The following is a 7,697-nucleotide window of genomic DNA, read 5'->3' on the forward strand; positions in this document are numbered from 1 at the left end:
GAAGACCATTCTAACCAAAGCTGTCAACAAGTAAATTCCAAAACAACTATCTCACCTCATAACAGTCACAAGAAAAACTATCTAAAAACACGTAAAATATACATAATTTTGCAGTAACGGAATGTAAGATTACTATCAGAATATTAAATTTTAGAGTGCCGATATGGGGTGACAATGAAACCGACACATCGCTATTTTAATTCAATAAATAATCTAGTTGCGGTAAGTTATAATTTAGTTACAATTACTATAAAATTCTATTAACTTGGCAAATTTTTTGAACTTTTTCCTGGCGGACGAATGCCTTATATTTGTTGTTATTTGCCCCTTAGGCATTTTAGATACCATTCTCATTAAATAATATTGGATATCGAATTCACTATTCGTGGAAAACAAAAGCGATGTTCAAATATATGGACACAGAATCTAAAACGTACCGCAAACTTCACGACTAACGCGAACGCGTAACCGCCACAAGATGTGTAATTTTGATGAAGTCATCGTACACAAAAACGAATCCCATGGAGCCCACATTAATTTTTGGAATCAATAAAAGCTATAGCCTTCTAGCGAAAAATATAATCTTCAACCAGTGAAAGAAGAAAAATACTAACAACAATAACATAATAACAAAACGATCGCGTCCAATAAACACGAGAGTAATGAAAAATAAATAAAATACGTGGACTCGAAGGTCGCGCATCGGTATCGGTAAAGTCTTAGGCATCTAGCTGAGCACCAAGTTTGCTGTTAAGATCGGCGGGCTAGCGTGATGGAAAAGTGTTTGATACAGAAAGCTATAAAATTTAAAATAAAGCTGCAAAATATTTGGAGCTACAGAAGTGTGTGTACCAATATGGAGGTAACTAATATTGTTTGCCTATTTTTCTTATGGGCAGGGGTATTCACTTGGCTAACACATACAGTCCCTGAACTCCAAATACAACTAAAATAAGGAACATCGGAACAAAATTATGGCCTAACCGTGACCGGGTATACATACTACGAGAGTACCAAATATTGGATCTCCTAGAAAAGTAATAAATTTTTATCAATTTCGATCATTCTCAAAATTTAAAATTGATTGCTACATAGGTTTGCGCAGTAAGTCATAAACAATATCAATTTCATATTTTTGCACCCGTGTGCAAACTAAAACCGCTCAAAAGTAAAATGAGATTCATTTCGACCGTATATATTCCTCCCGTTATCTAAAGATGACTATTCCATTTAATTCAAGATTCTTGCTGTACACTAACACATATGTATTTATATAACGTTTGGTCAACGCCTAAAAATGAAATGAACCCCAGTTCAATCTCTATTATAAATATATTCATAATCATAACGTTATCTGAGGTGTTAAAACAAATTCTCGATCAGGTGACAATCGTCTGATTCGGAGATAATCCTCTGATCAACAGGCATTGTATATCCAGTTCGAGGGCCTTCAAGGGAGTAATTGCGCGTTGTTTACTTTATTCAACTAATCGTCTTTCCGTTTTGTCGGACCTCTAATTCACCAGATTATTTATAAGCACACACATTATTGAATAAAAATGTAAATCAAATCCCTTGATCAGGTGGCAATTGCCTGATTGGAGATAAAATGAGTCTATCTCTCAGCAACGGGGCATTTTATAAGCCGACTCTCAGACATTCTAGACCTGACATTGGCAAACTACAACTCCCGGGCCAAATCCGGCCCGTTGCAATCTGGCCTGCTTGATGCTGTCATAACCGAACTAAAACCAACTTTTTATGTTAGCTTAAAGCTAAAAAAATACCTCAAGGAATTTGTTGATAATGCGATCAAATTCGGTTTTGGCACGAAGCCTATTGTTTTCCACTTTTGCTTTTGTAACACTGTAAATATTTTTCGTAAAGTGTAACTTTTACGTCACACATGGCCTCCAGTCTAGATGCGCAAAATTGTTGGCCCCTGGTCCAAAAACCTTGTCTACTGTTGTTCTGGACTCTAGCTTTGGAATCTAGAGGGAGTAATTGCGTTGTCTCATGCGTTGTTTAATCTACGTCTCTCGTGGCAGCCTGGTCTTCAATTCAACAGAAAACTCGTAGCCCAGTCTAGCAAGGTTTTCAACTAATAACACCAGCCTACGCGATCTGTTCGAGTAGGCTAAAAAGGAAATCAGGTTCCGTTAGAAACGGTAACGTATCAAATCACACATATGTCTTCCTAATTGTTTAACGTGGTATCCCGGATAGTCAGTAGTTTATTTTTTCACATACCGAAAATACAAAGTGTACAAACAGGGAAATAAAAATAATGTATTTCAGCGTGAATAAAGACGCGATATACGAGTAATGATTATCGAGCAGCGTCACTTATGAGGGAGTCTGATATTGTATCATACAAAGAAAAAAAACGAACAAGATTTTTAGGTACGTTTAAGCGACCTGGTGTTTCCAGTATCCACTGTTGATGCGATAGAACGACTCCAGGCACTACTGACCGAGTAACCATAGTAACAGCAGTAAATGGAATGACAGATGGGGGGTAAATTTCTTAATCAAATACCCACATATTATCTTAATTCAGAAGTTGACAAACTCTGGGCCGCCGAGTATTTTCTGATGCGCCTATAACAAATTTCAATTTTGGCAGTGATACACAAAAAGTTTCATGATTCCAACATTACATCTATTTTTTTTTGCCAAATGGTTTATGTTCATATATCAAACAATTATACATTACGACCATTTTAACTAAAAAAATTAATTGTCTCTTAAGAAGTTTATTACGTAGTTGAATTCAAAATTTTTGGGTCTTGAAACCTTTTCCATTTTAACATTTGGGCCTCACTTGATAAACTTTGCCGACCACTGTCCTGATTGTTAACATGACTGTGGTAATTCCCGAATGTTAGGTCAAACGCACTAATCATAGAACACTAAAGTTCATTTGCAGTACGGATGCTATTTCCTTCATTATCGCGAACAACTTGTCTCTACTCTGACTTTGGTCAGGCGAAACGTTACAGAATAAAATTTTTTTATGAATTGCGATGCATGATATTTAAACTACTTAACTGTATGAAATAAAATTGGGTTCACGCCACCGCTGGTCGATTACGGCTCCCTCCACCATCAAATCCATGCCTCAGAAAACAAAACACTGACTAACTAATTCCATACCGGACATGGAATGGTAACAGGACGAGAGGCCGTGGTTTATCATATGATTAAGCCGTCTTACCGACTTTCCTCTCCCGCGAGATAAATATGTAAACACTATCCAGAAGTTTATTCTGCATCGTGAAAATAATTGTAAACCGCTTGTCTAAGAAAGTCTGTATCTAACCAAACAAAACGTATACAATATTAAATATCCTTTATGGAAGTGTAACGCAAAGCAAAAATTTTGATTCATTCAATTTGCAAATTTGTTAAATAACAAGCTTAATCAATAACCATAATATTCCAGTATTTTAACAGTATTTTTTCATGCCAATAGACTGCATTACAAAAATTTGCCACAAATGCTCATTTTCATTCTTGCAAGCTTGACCAAAAACCATATTTTCTCATTTTAAATAAATATTCCGTTCAAAAACTCGCTTCAACAGTATTTTTTCATGCCAATAGACTGCATTACAAAAATTTGTCATTCTGATTTTCAAAAATCTGACTTATGTCGAACGAAACCCTACAGAATGATATTTATGAATTCGCTCGCAGGCGTGATCAATGACCAACATTTTACATTCCAAAATTACATTTTTCAACTTTCGAAATTTTTCTATGAATATATATTTTCTAGCCAACAAACAACAGCTTACAAATTTGTCATTCCGAATTTCAAGAAGCTTGACTCTGGCTGGCGCAACATTATAAAGCCCAGTTCGTGAAAAAGCAACACAAGGCTTCCAACCACTCTCGATGCAGCATTTTTTCTTGCTTCGGCAAGTATTATTCGCTGATCGCTTGTCTGGGAAAGTCAAACGGAACGCTACGGAATCTGTGAAGTGTGAGACAAGACTAGCGGGGCACTCTGATTGCAAATTCGCTTGCAAGCGATCGATAACCACCAACAGGGTCGTGCCCAGGGGGACATGGGTTGTCACCCTCCTCCCCCCCCCCCCCTTTTTTTTTAGGTAAAAAAAATTCTGTATCTTACGTAGCATTTTTTTCGTAGCCAAAACACATTTCAGACCCTCAAAACCCGCGTCTCAGCAATTCCAGACCTCACCCCTTTGAAAAATCCCAGCTACGCATCTGACCGATATTGTTCTTTCTAAAAAGAACCATTTTCGTCCAAAAACGCTTTTGGCGGATATTTTCATATACGCTGTAATTTCTCTTCGTACTTCGGTGTCCCTATTTTTTCTTTTCTTACTTTTGACATAAAATGCTTATCTAAGAACGTCTTACTCGGATCGTTTAACAGGTCAGTATAGTCATTTTAATTCTTGCTTCAAAGACAAATCCTGCTCGCTGAAACAAATTTTATTCTGTAGCATGCTTGAGGAAGTTTGACTCTGAGCAAACGAAACATTACTGAATCAAATTTGTGAAAGTGTGTTGCAAGACAGTTTGCAAATTCGCTTGCGAGTCTGATCAATAACCGCAATTTTTCATTCTAAAAACACTATTCTTCGTCCAAAAACGCGCTTTCGAAAGATGTTTTCATACAAATATAATTTTCATGCCAAAATAGTGCAATACACAAATTTGTCATCGTGACTATTTTTAGCGCGAACGAGTTGCGCGAAAACTTGGTAATTGAGGAATGGGATTTCCGTTGTACGCTGGCTGAAAGGGCAAAACCGCCACAAATACTGTTTGACTTAACTGACTGACATTTCGCTTTTCTTTCTCTATATTATTGCCATTTCATAAGAAATTTGCAAGATCATTCAATACTCAATACCGCGAACACCTACTCGGAAGTAGAGAGGAAATATTGGCAATCACCGAAGTGCCAAGAGATACTGAAACTGTATAATATCATTTCTCATCAACTCTTTTTATTTGCACTCACAAAAAAATGATAATAAAATACCGAGAGCTATTGAAACTATGGAACTACACAAAATTCTGCTGATGCATTACTCGCAACCAAATACCAATTAACGCGAGACTTAAAGCAGTCCAATCTATTAATTTGTCATTCAATGAACCACGAATACTCTTACGCTTTGTAAATATAGAAACCTGAGTCACTGGCCAACTTGCTTCTATTTTGAATATGATTTCGAACGGTTGCCACAATGTTAAAAATATTAGGATGATTAGTCATTTATTCCTAACAAGTAAACAATACATAATAAACGGGCATGTAGGCAGATGGAAACGCGCACCGCCGTGTTAAAAAATTATTTGAATTTCGGACGATTATTTATTCATTCTATAAAGGAGAACAATACCTAAATATACGAACACAGTCGCATATCGAAATGCGCAGACAATGTGAAAATATTTTCGAATTTCGGACGATTAGGCATTCATTTAATCCATAAAAGGGAACAATACCTATATATACGTACACGAAGTCAGATGTCTGATATGGCAATGCAATGCCGACAAAATCCGAACCATATGTTAAACGAACTATACCGAATGTCATAAAGAATTATCGAATGTCATATGAAGGTGTGCGGGTGAATTTAAATAAACGTCGAAATTTGAGGTGAAATATCAGGCCACATGGAAAGTCTTCTAGCGACTTTTGAATCCTCAAGTGCCGTGTTTTACTGACTAAACGGCACACTGGTTTATAAGCAGGGTTATACCACATTGTGCTTATTTCTAAGATTTGTGCTTATTTTCTAGTCAGCGTCTTATGCAGTACGATGTGCTTATTTCTAAGAAAACTGCTTATATTTGAGTTGCGTGCTCATTTTGTTTTGGAAACAGGATGACTCGTTCATGTTTTGGGTGCAAAGCTTTCATTGAAACGAGGGAAGTTATAATATCATTTTAGGAAACGCACATTCACGGCACGCTTCGCTGTGTTATTATTTATGTGACGTACCAATCATCCATCACCAAAATCTGCTGAAGCAAATTGATGGTAGCGATAAATATGAATGAATTATATGTATCTATAATGAATATAAATGTTTCTTTGACTCAGTAAAGTTAATATTATAATTATGTGTTTATGTTATTTAATAATTAATATGTTCGCACAGTTTGGGGTAAATGGGCTGTATGATTTCTTTCTCATTTTTATTTCACGTACCACCCCCCCCCCCCCCCCCCAAGATGACCTTTTGACTCCCGTGTCTATTTTTGGCTCTAGGTAGATAGTAACCCTGGTTATAGGGTGCTTCCGAAGTATTCGTACCAAGATGGCGCATTCCCTGAACATAGTTGGTCAGGGTTGTTCAGGTTGTGCGTCATCTTGGTACGAATACTCTCGGAGCCTCGGTTGAAGGCACACCAGTCAATAAATTGCTTAGATTGGGGGTTCATCCTCACATAAGGCGCGCCGGGCTTTCCTGTCCTACGATATAATATGGAAATCCCATCCTTTGCTTATTAAAAATTGTCTCAAATCTCACATCTATCGGCGCTCCTGTAGTATGTACAACAAGATGGCGGATACCTGAACATGGTATGTGTACCAGGTTAGGGTTAGGCCATAATTTGATTCCAATTTTCAATATTTTAGTTCTATTACGAGTTTAGGGACTAGCCAAGTGACTCCCGTAGTATTTGTACCTGAAATTATGGCCTAACCCTAACCTGGTACATATACTACGTTCCGGTATCCGCCATCTTGGTTCACATACTACGATATTACCAATCAATCTGCATTTACTGGCGCGTAATGCTCTCCAGTCTTCACCATAACGCGAAATCTATTCATTTTTCGTTTATATTTAAAACTGTAGTTATATCGTCACGCCGTATTATCGGCTTTACTCTCCCCCTTATATAAATATAACAATCCTATACATTGCTCGGCGTAATTTTTAAAAACGAATTCAAAAAAATCAACGAAACGTCAAAAAATTTAATGATTTGCCAATTTTTTAAATTCTTTGAATCCTAGTTTCAGTTCGCGTCACGATTTCAAAGAATTTTTGTCGCTTTGACGGATGACAGGACGTATATGACGTCATAGACACACATGATTCACCTGAATGATTACAACGTTTCACGTGATTTGAGAAAATTTCCGAGCCATTGGCAGTAGTTATAGTCATTTCTTGGGGCGGTTTTATTTGTTTCTGTCCGAAAAGGGTCTATGCAGGGGGTCAATGATAGGTAAGGATTCAATATTTATGAAATGGTACTGGCCTTGTTAAATTTTTAACTGATTGAAAAGTTCGCACATTCCGTAAATTGACAGGATAATTTGGGGAAATTTGACAGACAGAGAAATCGTGTGGAAGCGAATTGTCTGCGTTTGCATTGCACACTTTTGTTGTAATTACATTTGTTTAATACTGTTTTTTTGGTGCTCCCGAAGTATGCATGCGAACCAAGATGGCGGACATCGGAACGTGACATGGGTAACAGGTTAGGGTTAGGCGATAATTTTTTTCCAATTTTCCTTATTTTAGTCCTATTATTAGTTCAAACACTAGCCAAGAGCCTCCCGTAGTATTTATACTTAAAATTATGGCCTAACCCTAACCTAGTACACATATTACATTCCGATGTCCGCCATCTTGGTTCGCATATTTTTTTTTCGCTTACTTCTTTTTTTTACATTTTGGGTTGAT

This window comes from Styela clava, chromosome 10 (assembly GCF_964204865.1).
Source record: "Styela clava chromosome 10, kaStyClav1.hap1.2, whole genome shotgun sequence".
NCBI classification, from domain to species: domain Eukaryota; kingdom Metazoa; phylum Chordata; class Ascidiacea; order Stolidobranchia; family Styelidae; genus Styela; species Styela clava.